Genomic DNA, 18,648 nt, shown 5'->3' on the forward strand with positions numbered 1-18,648 from the left:
CATCTAGGAAATGTCTCTGATGGTCTTTCAAGCCCTTGTCAGTTAAGACCCTTGTAAGATGCAATAGAACTGTGTCTTCTTTCATAACACTTATCACAGTGAGCAGTAATATAATCATTTGTGAGATTAAGCAATGATTCTTTTTTGTACTAGAGAGTGAGCTCTGTGTAGCTGAGAACTAAATGAGCAATTGACTGTATCACCAGTGATAAGGAAACTATATGACGCCTTGTAGCAGCTCCATGAGTAGCTGGAGAATGAAGAGCTGCATACATGGATGAATGACATTTTCCTACTGATATCTTTAAGGCTTGATGCCGGTTCCTTGACACTAGAGAGCAAATGTCAAGCCCAGCTTAACAGGAGTCAAGTATACTTTATTGTCCTTGTTTACTAGTGGCAGATAGATTTATTGATGTGTTTGTCTGTTAAATGTCAACACTGATTACTGTTCAAACACTCACCTATGATGGGAACTTCTCAATTCATGAATGACATCATAATGCATTAGAATTATAAGTAGCTCAGCTGCAAAATCATGGACCCCAGAGAAAAATGAAAATGTGGAACCTTTTGTTCAGAAATTATCAAGGAACTCAAGACTGCACTGGCAGGGCATTAAGCCAAGTGAGTGCTTCTTCTAAGCATGACCACACAGGCTACAGACCCACAAAACCAACCCTCTGTATAAGGAAGAAGACATTTTCAGTTTTCTTTAGTTTTGGAATCTGACTCTATGAAACTCCTCTTCCTTCCCGTTTCCTCTCCTAGTTTCCTTCCCTCTTCTTCTTCCATATTTTCACAAGAAGGATTACTCAAGGCTGAGTGTAATCACAAAGGAGACTGAGTAAGAACAGACATTTGTATGCGAAGCAAGCTCCCATCCTCACTGGAGAGTGTAAGAAGAGAGTTCAGAACCCTTTCTCCTCTGTTAGTTCTCCTGGCAATTCTGGTGGGACTCTGTTTAATCAACATGCTGCCAGGATGGAACATCATCACCACGCATTTTCACCACCATCCTCCCCCTAACATGTTGATTGTTGAAATTAAAACCAAAACTGACATTTATCAGAGTTGTAATACTATATTTTGAAACCTCGAGAGGAACTACTTCCACATTCATCACACACTTGGCAAAGTTCCCCCTTTCTTCCCTTCATTTGTTTTCCTGTATCACTTGTCTTCATTTCTGTCTCTCTCATTAGACGGTTAAATCCTTATTTAGCCGGGATCATGATTATAGCTCTTCCCCACACTCTCATAAATAGCACAATGCTTTGCAGTGCTTCTGCATATAATATATATGTGTTAAAAATAATAAGTGATTGCATAAACAATTCTCTCATTTATAAATCATGAGTTTTAAACTGGGGTTTCTTTCTTTCCTAGACTGCTTTATAGCAACTCTAAGTCAGTGATTCTCAAATTTCAGCTTTCAGAATCACTTTGAGACATTTGAAAACATGGAGTATTGACCACCCCCATAGTTTCTGAGTCAGTAGGTCTGAGACAATGAGAATCTGCCTTTATAACAAGGTTCTAGGTGATACTGATATTGTTGGTCCATAGACTATATTATATGAACTGTTGTTCTAGACGTTTAAAGAAAAGAAAATTACTAATTTTCCTCCAGTTCTATTGATGTGTAATTGACATACAGTACTGACCAAGGTGTATTATGGCATAATGATGTGATTTGCATATATCATGAAATGATTACCATATTAAGGTTAATGAAACTTCATCACTTCATCCAGATACAAAATTAAAGAAAGAGGGAAAAAAAGTATTTTCTTTTGTGATGAGAACTCTTAGAATTTACTATCTTAACTTTCAGATGTAATCTATAGCAGTCTTCATTATATTTGTCATGCTGTACATGACAACCCTACAACTTATTTATCTTATAAAGTTTTAACAGAAAAAGGTACCCAACGATACCTTTGGATAAAGTACAGTAAAGAAGTCTTTATTCAAGGGGGCCATCAAGATGGATGTAGGGACCACTGCAATGGGGTCTGCTGGGAGAAGAAAGGTTGGACTTAACTCTGAATATAGCATGTCTCAGTGGGAATTATAGCCAAGAAGTAGGATGAGGTCAGGAGATGGAAGATTACTAAGAGGAAACACTAGGGATAAGTTGGAATTTGGGCTAAACTGACCTAATGTGATTCTTACTGATGGTAGAAAAGACTAATCAGACATCACTTGGGGGCTGATGGAGCATGAGGAATTGAATCAAAAATTGACGGTGATCAGGAAATGAGGGTGGGGATTTTGATTAAGCTGACTCAGCAGGATTCTTGCTGAAATGGAACAATGCAGAGATGAAAACAGAAGTCCAAAAGGCAGGACTGGTTGTAAAAGTGTTCAGAGGAGCTGAGTAAAGTTTGATTAGTGACAGTCTTTGTCACAGACCACATAGTTGGTTCTATAGGAAGAATACCCAGTCATGTGCATAAATTTCCTAAAGACTAGGGTGGCCACATGCTCATACAGGTGAGCTTCCAGCTGATATTTCTCAATGACTCAACAAATACTAATTTTGGAGACAATTTTCCATATGCCTCTCTCCCATTTTGGAATAAACTCCCTTTTCTTTATCTTAAAAAGACATTTGTACAGAAACACCCTTGAACCATGAGTTAATGTTCCCACCAGTGCAGAGGGATTTGCATGCTGTCCAGCCACATAAAGGCATCTCCCTTTGGAGTTCAGGCAGTTTTGCTCACAGTGCTTTATATAAAAAGCAGGGTTCCCTATACTTGGTGTTCCTCAGCTATAATGCCAACTCACTGCCTGTGCAACATCTACCTGCGCATCTCAGGCATTACCCAAATGAGATGCGGGATAAAGAAAATTGGCACAGATAAGTTGGCTAAGCTGCTGCCTGTGCCTTTTGTCTCTGACTTAGGAGTCCTGTTCTACTGTCAACATCCATCAAGCTCACAAGCTAATTTGATAGCTTACACATAGGGTGAAATATCACAAAATTAACATTTATTGACAAATAATAAGGAAAGGAAGAGGAGGAATGAAATATTTTGAAAGAAGAAATAAAAAAGTAGTTGTGATTTTTTCTAGGCTTTTATAACAGATATTTATTTTAAAATAATAATCTTTTCTTAAAAAGATTCTAAGAATTCTTAGAATGGCTTCTCAGAGTGAAAATATTAATTAAAATGTAGTTTTTACCACTCAGACCTAGTCTCTGTATTAACTACACAACATAAAATCTAAACATATGAGATATTTTTGTTCATTAAATGCAATTGCAAACATATAAGAATTGCTTATTGTTTTTCACTTTTTTATTTGAAATATTTTTCCTTTATTCACTTTCTCGGGCATGAATTTAAATCACAGCCAAACAATGGAAAATTCAGTCCTGATACTTTCACTTTACCAGTGATTTAAAATGTAAAATAAGCTACTATCCTTATTCAGGTAGAGCTGGAAGCAGTCAGATTAAGTAAGAATTCACTTTTCAATCAACATGAGAATTATTCGATCTATTTTTTTTTATGCCTTGCAAAGATGATAAGATTCAATTTATTTGTAAATCTCTTCATATGTAACCAAATTTTTTTTAATAAAAATAGTTAGAAAAAAGTCAAGCAAAGCAGTTCAGATTTGATCTAAGAAAGAAAACCAAAAAAAAAAAAAAGAAAACCAGCTCTGACCTTTATACCTAAAGCAAATAGAACACAGCGGCTTATAAAGGAAAGGAGGCAGGAGGGTCAAAATAAATTTAAATTAGATGTTGTTTCATTAACTCTTGATTGTTTTTCAAAATAATTACATTTTTGGAAACATAACTGACTATGTGATACCTTATTTTTTCCCTGGTTCAAGCCTCCCTTGTCCCACTCCCAAATTAGATGATTTAAGAAATGTTGACACATGGTTAGTAGTAACAAGAGATTATCATTACCAGTGGGTGTTAGTAACAGTTCAGTTGCAAATAACAGAATCCACTCAAGTGAAGTACCTACTTCAGGCAAACTAACTAAACAAAATAGTAATAAAAATTATTATTATTATTTCATTTTGAGTGATAGATGGTAGTTTACAACACGAATAGAAAGGGAGGACTAGGTGAATATGAAGAGCACTTCTAGCTCCCAAATCACACATCCATTGCTGTGGTTCAAACAGCTGCCTACACTGCCTCAAGGAAGGGTGACTACAAAACCATGCTTCTTCAGTTATTATCCACAGTGGCTGAATCAATGCCTCTCACCTTGCTTTTCTCTTTATTCACTTCAGTTTCTAGCTCAAAGATAACTAAAGATGTTTGAGTAAACAGAATATGAATCACCCTAGACCACTCATCACAGGACACTGTACTTTAAAATTTTCCAGCCTCTAAAGTCCAATAAGCCAGACGGGTAGGAGACAAGAAAAAAATGTTTCAAACATACTATGCCAGATTATTTTTCTGCCAGTGTATTTGTGGAGAGTGAAACAGTATAGACAATCTCCATTCTCATTTCATAGCTGTAGAGAGAGAACCAGGTTTGATTAACCTCCTGTTATAGTGGAAAGTGATATAATCTCCAACACCATTAAAATAAACCTGGAAAAGGTGGCTGAGAAGCTATTGTTTTAAAAACAAGTATGTAGCTGTTTAGCAAGTGGCACTTTAAGGATTGATGCTTATTGTTTAGTAACACTGAGACAACTTTTAGGCATATAATTCCACATGGAATGGAAGGTTATTTTATTTAATTGGTTTCAACCAGATTGTGTCTTTTACATTTGCACTGAAAGGGCAGCCTTCAGAGGGTCCCTTATTGTAACAGTAGCATGCTCTTCACTTTCTTGAGTGTTTTATGATTATAGTAAGGAAGTAAGGAATTTTCTGTGTAATTTCACATTTAGCTTTAAAAGTATGGAAAAATATTTTTTTTAAGTTTTCATCAACTTATTTGCTTATAATGGTCATGTGGCCTTTCCTCACATTGAGGGATACTTTTGTGAGGCATTGACTGATTTATCCCATTTATACAGAGTTTACTCTTCCTTTTTCTGACTTTCTATGGGGTAACATTCCTAAGGTTGGTGACCATAAGGAAGCTTTACCCAGTTCACAGGACTATGTTGCATAACATTTCCAGAGAAAACAAAAGAAAGAGAAATTTGCAAAATCCCAAGTTGAAACCACTTATAAAAGACACAAAGAAAGGGAACTGAAAATGATATTGCTTAATAAAACAAAAACTATCAGAAGTTTTAATTTTTAGCCAGTTTTGTTTATGCTTTATTTCAATTTTTATTACTAAAGCTTTTATTCAATAGGATAGCTTAAGAGTCTCTCTTGCACAAGGAAGGCATTAAAAAAAACAGGATAAGTTTTAAAATACTCATTGTTCAAATTCTCTCTCATCCTCTCTAATATCTGCCTCTGTACATCCTGAATTTTAGGATACAGGGATGTTTTGTTTATTATTTATTTAATACAGTGAAACGTGAAAGTGAAGTCGTTCAGTCATGTCTGACTCTTTGCGACCCTATGGACTGTAGGCTCCTCTCTCCATGGGATTCTCTAGGCAAGAATACTGGAGTGGGTTGCCACTTCCTTTTCCATTTAATACAGTACCTGACCATAAAGTGGAAAATGCAACAACTGGCAATATCGTTGTTTCAAATAGCAACCCACTCCAGTGTTACTGCCTGGAGAATCCCATGGGCCAAAGAACCTGGTGGTCTACAGACCACAGAGTTGGAGTCAGACATGACTGAAGTGACCTCACACACACACCATTGTCTCATACCTCAAAGTTTTTAAATGTTAGTAAAATGCATATTGCAATGGATACCATTCTGTAACATCATGACAGGATTTTAATTTTAAACCAAACAAAATTTTATGTCTCTAAATACTTTTAAAATATGCTGCCATATGGTACATAGATATGGTGGCACTGCTGCTATTTTATCCAATTCTGTCATCTTCTCTAATAGTATGAGTGATTTCTAGCTTATCAAATAGCTTTCCAGAGTAAATACTATATTTCCAAGCCTCCCTTGAAACAATTTGTGGTCAACTCTCTCATTTCCAGCTAATGAAACCATAGCAAATTCCAATGAAGAGGGCGTCCTTTCCTTCTTTATTTTATTCCTCTGTTTAGAAAGCAGGTGTGGGTGTGATTGCTATCAAAAGAGTAGTTGACCATAAAGAGAGAAGTAACCCAAATTTCTGATGACTTCACAGAACACAGAAATCATAACAACCCAGAAATTTCTGTCAGAGAAGAATTAACTTCTATCTTGTTTAAACAAAACAAAACTATTATTTGGGGAATACATCATTTCAACATGTATTTTCATTAATAAATGAAATGGTTATTTTCTCAACTGGACCAATTAAAATGTAACATAAGCAACTCCTCATACTATGCAGTCATTTATTATCAAACTAAAGACAAATACACAAAAATAGTTAATCTAGGAAGAGATCATCATCACATATGCACCTGACCTGTTGCATTTAATTAAACACTATAAAAATTTATATATAGGCTAAGAGATTCTATAATTTCTTTCGACAACCAATTTTAATATATCAAAGGCAGTATCATATTGAACAAACACATACGTCTTATTAACACAGATGTATTACAGAAAAAAATGGAATTTGTATCTGACTCTAAGTTTAGTTGCTGCTGGTGGTGGTTAAGTTGCTAAGCTGTGTCTAAATCTTTTGTGAATCCATGGACTGTAGCCCCCCAGGCTCCTCTGTCCATGGGATTTCCCAGGCAAGAATACTGGAGTGGGTTGCCATTTCCTTCTCCAAAGGATCTTCCCAACCCAGGAATCGAACATGAGTCTCTCATCACAGGCAGAATCTTTACCACTGAACCACCAGGGTAACCTCAAAAAACTAGCTGGCAACATTGGTCCTATCATAACTTTGTAGTATACTAAACCTTCTTTGAAATCTTTTTTTATTAATAGTATCCCCACACCCTTTTTCTCCCCCAGATTGAGTTGCTTTCCCTCTCCATTATGCTAACTGTACAAGGGGACTGAGGCTTCCCAGATGACTCAGTGGTAAAGAATCCTCCTACCAAAGCAGGAGACACAAGAGACACAGGTACAATCCCTGGGGCAGGAATCCCCTGGATAAGGAAATGGCAACCCGCTTCAGAATTCTCGCCTGGAGAATTCCATGGACAGAGGAGCCTGGCGACCTGCACAGTCCAAGGAGTTGCAAGAGTCAGATGTAGCTGAGCACCCACACAAACACACACATGTTGAGAGGTCTACAGATGCTAGAATACTAAAATATGTACCCAGGCAGTACTGTGACATCTCAGAAGCAGTACTAAACTGAAATTATAAATCCACATAAGTATATATGCTATATGTTTAATATGTCTATATAAATATAATATATGTACTGTCATTCTAGTTTTTACTCTGTCACGAGTTAGCTGTGTCCTTAAGTATATCAGTTACTATTTTTGAGCAGTAGTATGTATTCTAAAAAGTTATTATCTTCATAATCCTCCCTCAGCTTTACAGTTATTTTTATATTATTATTTTATAGTATGTTAATATAATTTATTTATTTAAAAAGGAATCTATGTGAAGCCAGAAAAATATAAAGACGCTCATTATTTTGTGGAGCTATGCTGACATCCTTTGGTAAGGTTTTGGTTGATTCCAATTTAATGTCGAGATAAATAAATAGATGAACAGTTAGATGGTTAAGTAAACAGAACCACCCAAATGTACTATCTGTCCTCCTCCCCCCACATTTGGGCATGACACTCAAGTTTCTGAGAAAAAAAGTTAAAAAAAAAAAAGGAACAAGAAGAAAGGAGATGATGTCAAGCCCCAATTCTAAATATTTTAATAGCGTTAGTTGCATATTTACATTGTGAATAAAATATTCTACCTATAAAATCAAAAGGCAAAGCAGGTAAGATTAAGATTAAGCAGACAAGACTAGCTCACGAACATTCCCAAACGACGAGCAAGGTATGTTCTCCTATGACCATAAGCGATAAAAACATAAGGTATTTGGAGAATCAAGGAAGAGAAAGTTCACTGAAAGCAAAAATAAATAATAATTCAAACCGCAACCAAAAATCACTCTGGTAACCATTCAGAGCTGGTTGCAATTTGACTTGGCACTCGCTTCATGGATTTCGGCGATCTGGAGTTAAGGATGGTGCAGGAATATATATGTCAGATGAAGAAGTATCTATTAAAAAAGAATTGCAAGAAGCAGTCCCGTTCTTGAGATTGCATTAGGGGCACAGCCGGATTAGATCGGGCTGATTACCTTAGCCTTGAAACAGAGAGTCTTTCTGCCCTGCGGGGGAGGGGACGCCTTTCATCCGAAGCCCTCCTCTCGGATGAGCCCTCCCCTCGTATTCAATTGCAAATCGCTGTGTGCGAGCAAAAGCCAGCACTTCCCCAGTCTCTAACCTTCCCATGGCAAGTGCTGCAGCTCTATCAGCAGAACCTTTCTCTCCGAGTGAGGAAGGGCTTTTCCCTCCTCCTTCCTTTCCTTTTCTTTTTTTCCCCCCCTTAATCAGAAGCGCTGAATGAAAGCCAATCAGAGAGAACTCGCCCCCCGCTTTCTTCGGTTCCCTGCCGTCCAGAGTTAAAAGTGATGCTGAGAGAAAGCTTGAGTTAGGTTGAAGTAGAATCAGTGATAGGAAATAACAGCCGAAAACAAACAAAAAGGGGATATAGTGACAATTTCTCCAGGGTTATTCTGGCTGGAACCAACTTCCGTTATCCAGAAGCTGATAAAAAAAAAGGTAGGAAGATTTCATCTCTTTCTCTCTCTCTCTTTTTTTTCTAACTCCCTTAAGGTCTCTTATTTTCTCTCCCTGGGGGAAAATGTTTGTTTTTCAGTTGTATTCAGCAGTTATTTTTAAATGATTATCTTTAATATGTAAAAAAAATATTAAGCATAAGACTATATATTGTATTCTAGAAACCACTGCTTTGAATAGCTGAAGAGGTAATGTGAAACTGGATAAATTACATATTATGCTCAACAGTGGGTCATGTTGTTAGAGTTTGTGAATTCATTCACTCTGATCAAATGCTAAAAATATATTATGGAGGGTAATTTGTTATGCTCATGCTTGTTCATCTTAATGTTAAAAATCCCTTGAGGAGAAGATTGTTGCTTTGAACTCTATCATCGAACATTACTTTGCATTCCATATGAATGGATCCCCTCTGCACTTATTTATAGTCATAGTTCATTGTAGGTTCAATATAAGGAGAAATGACAGGCAGAAGACAGATTCCTTGAACCTGTCAATCGTCACTAAGCATCTACATAAATAAGAAAGATTGGCATTTATCAGAAATAGAATAGGCATAATTCCTAGATTCGCATTTTGTGTCTGAGTCAGAAGTATGAGAGAGGAAAGATGAAGAGGGGAGATGAAATGCATGTAGTCAGCAGTTGCAGCATTTATTGTCTCTGCTGCAATAAAATCCATATTTTATGTGTTGTTAAATTAATGCAGGACATTGCAAGACTAAATGCATGTCCCCAACAAGTAACTATTGATGGCACTATAAGTATGGGCAAAAGCAATAGTCTGAAAGTGTTTTCATGCCAATGCAATAAAAACCTACCATCTCCATATCATTAAAAAGAGAAGTCTACAGGTGCAAAGACAAACATCAATTTAAAATTGACCTCTCATCTTTTGCTTCCAAAAATCAGCTCTATTTCCTGTAATTGTGGTTCTTCATTCCAGTAAAAGCTTCTATTATCCGAAACTGCACATGTCTTACTCTCAGCTGTTTGGAAATGCATGTTTTCTTTTCTTTTTTTCTGTTGTTGTTGTTTTCTTGAAGGATCTCTATTAGAATAGTCTGTCCCTCTGATGCTGACAACTGGTAAACCTCAATGTATATGTTAGTAGACTTTCTCCCTCTGCAGCATCTTCCTCTGGGTCCTCCTTTAAAATGTAACTACAAGAGCTTCTCTGTGGTGAATAACACTTGGCAAGAGTGTGCTCATTTTTTAGGTCTGGTATGGTGAGGATTTTTAATTAGTAGAACTTTCATGAAAACATTATGTCACTGACAAGAGCTCTAGATTCATTTTTAGTTAAAGTGATGAAGAAAATAGGAAGAGGGCTGTATCACAGAGAAAGAGATAAATGACAAGTTGTATAGCTAATCTTCTTGCCCCCTCCCTACAGCATAGTAAAGGTGGCACGTTTGTATTCAATGTGTAATGCATAAGGAAATAGTGATTGACTGGGGGTGGCGGTGGGCTGTGGAGCAAAGGCATTGGAGAGTGCTCCAATCTAAGCAGAGTGTATTTGTGGCTTAGGGACACAACAAATACAGATCCATTCTGATCATGAAAACATAAAGAAATGCTTCTTTCATTTGCTTTCACTTAAAAAAATTTTTTTAATGTGTTTTTAAAGTATGAGTCAATGTCTGCTTTCATTAAATCAGATACTTTGGTTTCAAATACTTGCTGCTAACAAATTGACTTCCCTGGTGAATGCGTGTGCCTTTTCTGACTCCAATCAAAGAATAGAATTCCATACACTTAGATGCCTGAAAAGGGGGGAAAAAGAGAGAGAGAGAAACCCCAGGGACTTAGGAAAGGAGCACATAATCTGTATGGCATCCACATCTGTATGTATATGTGTGAGGTCAGTGGTCAAATTGCTTGATTCCTGATTAATACTTCAGGTGATAGACCTAGATGTTTATAAAACCTAGCTGTTTATTGATAAGAATGGTACTATGCAGGTATTTAGTATTATACTGTTATATTTTCACCTACACTGATTTTCTAAAAGAAAAAAAAAAAGATAGAAAATTGACTTTCTATCTAGAGAGATATACATTACTGGCAAAATATTAAGAAAGTTAGTGTTTTGGAAAGAGGCTTTTTTTTTCTGTTGGAAGAAAGAGAGTGTTTGAGACTGAAAAGGTTAATTCCAGCTGTGTGAACTCTGTTCAGAGTCTAGAATGCATTTTTGATCTTCACTTAATATCACATGTAAACAAATGACTGAGGCAAACTGTGTATTATCTGGGGAATTCTGGGCATATGACTTCTTTCGTATGTTTCTTAACCTACTTTGCAGCAAGTGATAAGCCAGTGCTCCTGGAATATGTCATTTTTATACCAAATCATTCCGCTAGGCTGCAGCACAGGAACAGCATTTGCCCTAATGATGCTGAATCAGCAGCGAAGTGAACCATATTTTTAAGTGTTATTATTGGTAATAGCGTTGCATAGTAAGCAATTAATACAAAGCAGGGCTGTAAAACCAACTATCTCTAGTTTAGCTCTTGAGTTTCGAAAGCATTGTCCATAATTTAGTCTTTTTTCTGCCATGCAAATTACATTCTAATACTGTTGCCACGTTAAGAAGTACTCGTAAAATACTGAAACAACAAAGTATTAAGTAGAGAAATATACAGCTTATTTATGCCAATCATAAGTTATTGTATGCAGCTATTTGGTCTCCAGGTTCCAAGTCTATTTTTGCAAACTCTACTTTTGATTAACCCAAAATCGTTCTCTGGAATAGGGCTTCAGAAAAGTGACTTCACTCACCATATTATGTTTAACAGTCGTGTCTGAAATAGCCTGAAGTTAAAACCCAAATAACAAGAAAGGTACCCTTATTCTAGTTAGGCTTATACCGAGCAATGGTAGTGGAGATTAGGTCTTGTATTAAGTGTGTGGTCCCTGTTATGAATATTTTGAAAAAAAAAAATCGGAGTCCAAAGAATAGCTTGTGAATTCATAATTGAGAAATGAAAGTTAGCATAAAAATAATGTTCCTTTTCTTCACAGTGAGTTCATAAAGAAAATTTTATTTTTTCATAATTGCAATAACCTAAAATAGGCAGATAGAAAAAGAAAAAAAAAAAGTCCTGAATTTAAGCATTTTAAAGTCTGCCTTTTTCTTCCCCCTAATTAAAGCATCAGAATTATGTCTACAGAATAGTGGTATAACAGCCCATGCTTTTACATCTAATAATATTCAACACTCAAAATTACAGATTTTTTATCACACATCTGAATGAAAAAATTTCAATCAACAAGGAGCGTCTGTTTTCTTAGATAACAGTATCAGCTCGGGGTCACCTCTTTCCTCTTCTATTCTTATCCTTCAGCAGCTTCACCTCACTTGATGTTTCAGTATGAGACCTCAAGCCTTTTTATAATCCGGTTGTGCTGTCTTTCATAAGGGTATCTAAAACCAATGAGGCCATTTTTGCCTTTGCCATACCTTCTTTGTCCAACTAACTCAAGAGGCAGACATTGTAAGAAAATCACATCTATCGCATTAAAAGATATATATTTCTGGGAATGCATTATTTTAATGTCATATTAGCGTTGATTAGTTAAAATAATGTTTCAGCATAACTTTTGCTTAACTCTTTATTATCAATGCAACTTCTCGCCAAAAAAGTAACTTGATTTTTTTTTTAAAGAATAAAAGTGCTTTGTTTTCACCAAAGTCTTTTTACTTTTATCCTATGTCTCTCTTGCCATACATGTGATTTTCTCTATATCACTAAGAGACATTTGTTAAATATTACCATACTGGTGATGGATTTAAAGTAAGGGAAAGCTGAAAACTGAATAAGAATGAGTGAAATAGCGTTACATTTTATGATACAAAGTGTAACATTCCTTGAGAATAATGACTGTGGCAGGCTGAAGTGCCTTCCTAGAGCAGTCCCTTATAATAGAGGGAATATGTCCTTAGAGAGTTTGTCAGTAGCAGTATAAGCACTTCGTCAAACCATGTGATCTCAATGTTAACCACCCCCTGCTTTTGTCGTTTTAGGAAGCAGCCTTGATACTACATACTCTATGATGCAGAAATATGAAGTTTAACTACACTTTCAGTTTCAGGACAGGATTAAGCAATAGGCTATCTGGGAAAATATAACAACATTGCTTCACAACAGGAAATTCACTATTAAAGGATGTGTCAAAGCATTTCAGAGCCCTACTGATCTCTCTTCTCCATTCCCGCCCATCACCTCCTCCTCCCTCTCCCATTTCTTCTCCCTTCCTGCCTTCTCCTCTTCCTCAGTTTATGACAATTACAAACATCTTTGAATGAGTTTTCTCTTGAGCTCCTTTTTTTTATATTATCCTATTGGAAATACGATTTCTGTAAATCTTGTGATTTTTATGGCCAGTATTCTATCATCTGCCACATTATACATTGGATTTATTATATTATCCTTTGCATTATACCATAAAGTATATGACAATTCAGTTGACTAGAGTGTGTCCTTTCAAATGAAAGCAATTTTTATAAACATTATAGCACCTAGGCATTTAAGGAATTGAAATTGGCACCAATGTAGTTTACTGAAGTAGCAACACAGTATGGGAATTCAACATTTATTAATGAAATGACTTCTCCAATGTATCAGAATGTGGAATGCATAGGCATGAGTTATTATACTCAGTGCATCAGTTATTGATTGGGAATCTTTGTTGATTTACTGGAACGGAGGATATTGAAACAGTTTGAAAGAGACTTGATTTTAAATGTAGATTAAACATCAAGCATGTTTTCAGAAAGCAGTCTTTCATTAGATATGTTGGTTCTTCTTTGTTGCAAAATACAGATATTACCAGGGTGTAATGTAAAAATGTAAGCTGATTTAAAAATAAGGAAATGTCTATTCTAGATATTGTAAAGAATTATCATTGTTCCTACTTCTTTCCAGTTGAAAGTCTGGGAAACAAAAACCATAACAATAATCAAGGTCTTCCCTGGTAGCTCAGCTGGTAAAGAATTAGCCTGCAATTCAGGAGACCCCAGTTCGATTTCTGGGTCGGGAAGATCTGCTGGAGAAGGGATAGACTACCCACTCCAGTATTCTTGGGCTTCCCTGGGCTCAGCTGGTAAAGAATCCTCCTGTAATGCAGGAGACCTGGATTTGATCCCTGAGTTGGGAAGATACCCTGGAGAAGAGAATGGCTACCCACTCCAGTATTCTGGCCTGGAGAATTCCATGGACCAGTCCATGGGGTTGCAAAGAGTTGGACACAACTGAGCAACTGATCGAGTTAAGCAGATCATGTAGTGGATTTAAATAATCAGTAAACTGAATAAAGTGTTTTGACTTGGGTTATCCTAGTAATTCTCTGCTGTGTTCACATGGTATTTATAAACACAAGAATTGAAGTTGAATTTTGGCATAGTTATTTGAGTAGATCAAAGGCTATCAATGTATTTGCCGAGGCTATTGAGTGCATTTTTGCATAATGCTAGTATCATAAGTTTAAAAAATGACTGATTCTCCTCTTTTTTGTGACTCAACTCCTAATAAAATCAAGTTAAGTCAACTCCATTTGATATCCATCGTAACTTCTGGGATTTTTAAAAGGAAATGTAAAGAATGGTTCCATAACTCTTGGATCAGACTTCAAATTTAGATGAAGTACCATAGTGTGTCTTGATAATTTGACTTCTTAGCACCAGGTTGAAATTAATAGCCTCATATATAGATTGACTTGAGAGCATTTGAACCACCTGAGGGACTTAATGGTTTTGTGTATACCAAGTAAATCTGTGTGCTGCACAGTGGCATTTGGCTCTTTACGGTACCATGGACTGTAGCCCACCAGGCTCCTTTGTCCGTGTGATTTTCCAGGCAAGAATACTGGAGTGGGTTGCCATTTCCTTCTCCAAATCTGAGTGTATAGTATGTTAATTAATTATTTTATTTAAAATATTTGCTTTAAATAGATCAGAGTTTAAGATTTATGATCTCAAACTTGCTGGTTTCAATCTACTACTAATAAAATAGAGACTATGAATTGCATATTCTTTTCATACTAACAATGATATTTATTTGCTTTAGCAGTGACACAAGGAAAAGGTACCATTGGGATAAAATCAGGTGTATATCAACTTACTTCATCAAATTGAGTATGCAGTGACTATTAGCCTAGTCAACTATAGTATTTTGTTTTACTTCTTTCTGGAACATTCTAAATTGGAGGTTGTTCCTGTTCTGTAGCCTTGGTGCCGGAGTGACTTTTTAATGTGTAGTCTCAGAGAGTGAAAACCAGAAAGGTGCACATTTATTCTGTCTGCATCTAGCTTCCTAAATTTGAATAAAATCCTTTCCCAGTGAATAAGTTCCTATGGAAAGTCTTTATTGCTTTATCCACTCCCTTCAACAAGGCTTCAGTTAGTCTTTTGGAGATTTGTTGAAAATTGAATGCCAGCTCCAGGCAAATATTAATACTTAGAAGTACCCTTTTCTATTTCCTTTTTTCCCCTTTTATTTCTTTTTTTCCTGATTGAGTGAAGAATGGAGATTTTCTATAGAATTTCTATATTTTAACCTACTGACCAAGTTTTTGGATAGATGCATTTTAAAGAGAACTATGTTTTTCTAAGATTCTCTTATGTCTTTTAAAATATGCTCTAATTTTTCAATGTTTACTAACTAGATAGTTCTACATAAGATATAAGTATTCACTTTTAATACTAAAAAAAATTACTTACTAGGGACATGAAATGTCCCTACTATCTAAGTTAAGAAACATGATTTCTTGGCTAGACTTATAGTTGGATGTCCTTCATAATTGAGTATCTGAACAAAGTAGGTTAAAAAAAAACATGTTTTCTTTTTTAAGACAAAACTATGTCAGTGTTAGGTATATGACCTCTCCTGGACAGCCAGTCTAGTGGGGATGTGAAGTTAGAGAAATGGCAACCCCTACCTTGACTTCAGAGCAAAGACATTAATTCACCATTTTATAGGTAGAGCTTGGATCCAACCAGTTTCTAGGTAGATTCAAGATGAAAAAAGTGTGATTGATAAAAGCCTAATCTCCTCTAGAAGCAAACTGAAGCACACATATAAACCACTGCCCCCCCAAAAATTCTCAAGAGAAATGTTCAATTGTTAAAAGTATTAACAAACTAAATTATTATAGTGAAATATTCACAATCATTAGTTTAACTGTGTTTTGATTTTAAGCTTTCATATATACTTAAAATATGACTTTCTTGTACATGTATAACATTTTTCTTTTGCCTTTTACTTAATAAATTTAAATGATCTCCTGGGTATCTAAACAATCACTTGCTCAATCTTTTTCTTAGCTTCTAAGCAACTGTATTCATTTTGGGGGAAGTTCTATCAGCCATTCCCTTAGTGCCACACCCAGAGGCTAAATCTAATATAAATTTTGTGCCTGAGAAAAAGAGGTTTTAATGTGAGATGTTCACAATAAATATCATATGATTTATAATAGAAATATCAGTATTTATGTTCTCAATGTGTCAGTTATCATGGGAAAGTAGTAAATTAGCAGAATGTCATTGGGCAGTTAGCTATTCCTCCACCTAACACAGATTCTTTAGTTTTTATTTTCTTTAATGCAAACTACCTAATAAACTTCTCAGTGTCTTATTTAATTAATTATTTCATTTTTCTATTCACTATTCTTTAAGTACCTACCATGAGCCAGACTGTGCCAGCAGCCAGAGATACAAGATTGAAGAGAGAGAAAGATAAAACAAAACCTTTTTTTGCAGTGAGGTGGGCTGTGCTGATGGTTCAGATGGTAAAGACTCCATCTGCAATGCTAGGAGACCTGAGTTTGATCCCTGGGTAGGGAAGATCCCCTGGAAGAGGGCATCTCAATCCACTCCAGTATTCTTACATTGGAGAATCCCAGGGACAGAGGAGCCTCACAGGGTACAGTCCATGGGGTCGTAAAGAGTCAGACGTGACCGAGTGACTGACACTTTCACTTTCATTGAATAATTCCTCACATTATTTGGTATTATATTCTAGCTTTGATTAATATAAGAATGATGAGTATCAGTTACTTTTCAGATGATAATATGAGGCTCTAATCTAATTTACTTTGTTAAGCCATATTATTGTATTCAAGGCCACATGATATCATTCAGGAAACTATCAAAATGAGTAAGTAGATTAGTCCAAGATACATTTTTGAGGTTTGACAGAAAACAGCAAAATTCTGTAAAGCAATTATCCTTCAATAATAAAATAAATAAATTAAAAAAAAAAGATGCATTTTTATATAGCTTCAGGTTCAGTCAGTGGAGGCCCGAGGGTGGGTTCTGAGTTGGAGCGTCAGTTAGGTGCAGCCATGGTGGTTGGTGATCCACGTTTGAGCTTTATGTGTACAATAGCCAATTGTCCTCTTGAAGCAAGGCCTCAAATTTGAGACTAACATTACAATCCCAAACAAGAAGCCTAAATGAAAAGCTAGCATATCTGAAAACCAGGTAAATCCTCAAATTATATTGCTAAAAATTCTTAGGAACAGAAGTTTCCACACCCCCTACAAGCAATTAAAATATTCACTACTTAGAAGCCACTGAGTTTCAAAGTTGGTCACTCTGTCAAAAAGTTTGTTCCGTATAATATTGTTTAATAGAGAGAGAACACAATCATACGGCTATATGCCAGAAGCACTGAGATTGCTTTTCTTAATAAATATAGTAACTCTTACCTAAATATACTCACAAGAACTTTTGATGGATAAAAACATGAAAGGTGGTACCCAGCTGGGTTCAAATCCTGTGTCACTTACCCTGTATTTAATATTCCTGGTAGTTTTTCAGCTGTGAAGTGGGGTTAATAATTGAACTTCTGTGATAGTACAGTTGCCATGATGGTAAGAAACAATAGCTCTAAAGTACTAACAATTCCTGTCACACAATAAGTGTTCTAGTGCTATGTATTATTATTACTATTATTCTATTGGCATTATTATGACTTATTTGTAAATTTGTGACCTATGCTTTTTCATTGAGTATGTTTTATTTTAACTACAGCATGCGATGCAACTTGTATTTAACATGTATCATGTAATGACAATTTTGTGTTTATGTTGAGGTGAAAGCTACATAGCGTTTTAAGTCTGATTTTATCACTAATTCTACCGCCAATATCATAAATTCCTCATTCCAGATTTTTTGTTTGTTTATTAAATGGGAATTTGAACCATATAATTTCCAAGGACACAGTTTATCTATTGTTCCAACTGGAAAGGGCTAATACACTCTATTATTGAAACTGGAAAGGACTCAATATATTACTGTTAAAATGCTGTCATTCCCTAATGATTGTGAAAGTGTCGAGAGAGCATAACCTGAAAACTTAAGCTACTACATTCTCAGAATCACATTCAGTTAACTGCGTGAACTAGGGAATTAATGGATACAAGTTTTGAAAATTATGTGAAGGACCTAAAAAGGGGACAGAGGAGGGAGAAAACATTAGAAAGATGGACACTAAGTGTTGTGAGTTCCATAAGCCACATAAACTCACTCAGGTGAAACATGAACCATTTCTGAATATACTGCAGTAATGGTTCCTTTCACAGATTCTCCTTCTTGAGGTCAGAGTAATGAAAATTAGAACGAGAATGATGAACAGAGGCAGTGCATTGCAGAAATAATCCCATTAAAGTTTTGATACCTATAAATCTCAAGAATAGTTCTACAGTCTGTATTACAAGCTGAAAGGTCAGTGGGTCAGAAAGTCTACATAACAAGCTGAAAAACTAGGTTCAAGAAACCTTGTGATAGAGACAGAATCTGCTGCAAAATGTGAAAATTTTAACAGATTTTACTTATATAATTCATTTTT

General features: G+C 35.8%; 1 protein-coding gene across 2 annotated transcripts in view; it reads left to right on the plus strand.

The window, feature by feature from the left end:
• Nucleotides 1-8,493: 8,493 nt before the first annotated feature.
• LOC122454581 (cadherin-10) overlaps nt 8,494-18,648 on the plus strand; it is a 191,206-nt gene continuing 181,051 nt past the window's right edge. The window contains exon 1 of one of the 2 annotated variants that reach the window (XM_043489150.1): nt 8,494-8,780. The gene's annotated coding sequence lies outside the window, so the exon portion shown is untranslated. The remainder of the gene's footprint in view (nt 8,781-18,648) is intronic. The other variant, XM_043489149.1, reaches the window with a different exon arrangement.

Source organism: Cervus canadensis, chromosome 16, assembly GCF_019320065.1.
Source record: "Cervus canadensis isolate Bull #8, Minnesota chromosome 16, ASM1932006v1, whole genome shotgun sequence".
NCBI classification, from domain to species: domain Eukaryota; kingdom Metazoa; phylum Chordata; class Mammalia; order Artiodactyla; family Cervidae; genus Cervus; species Cervus canadensis.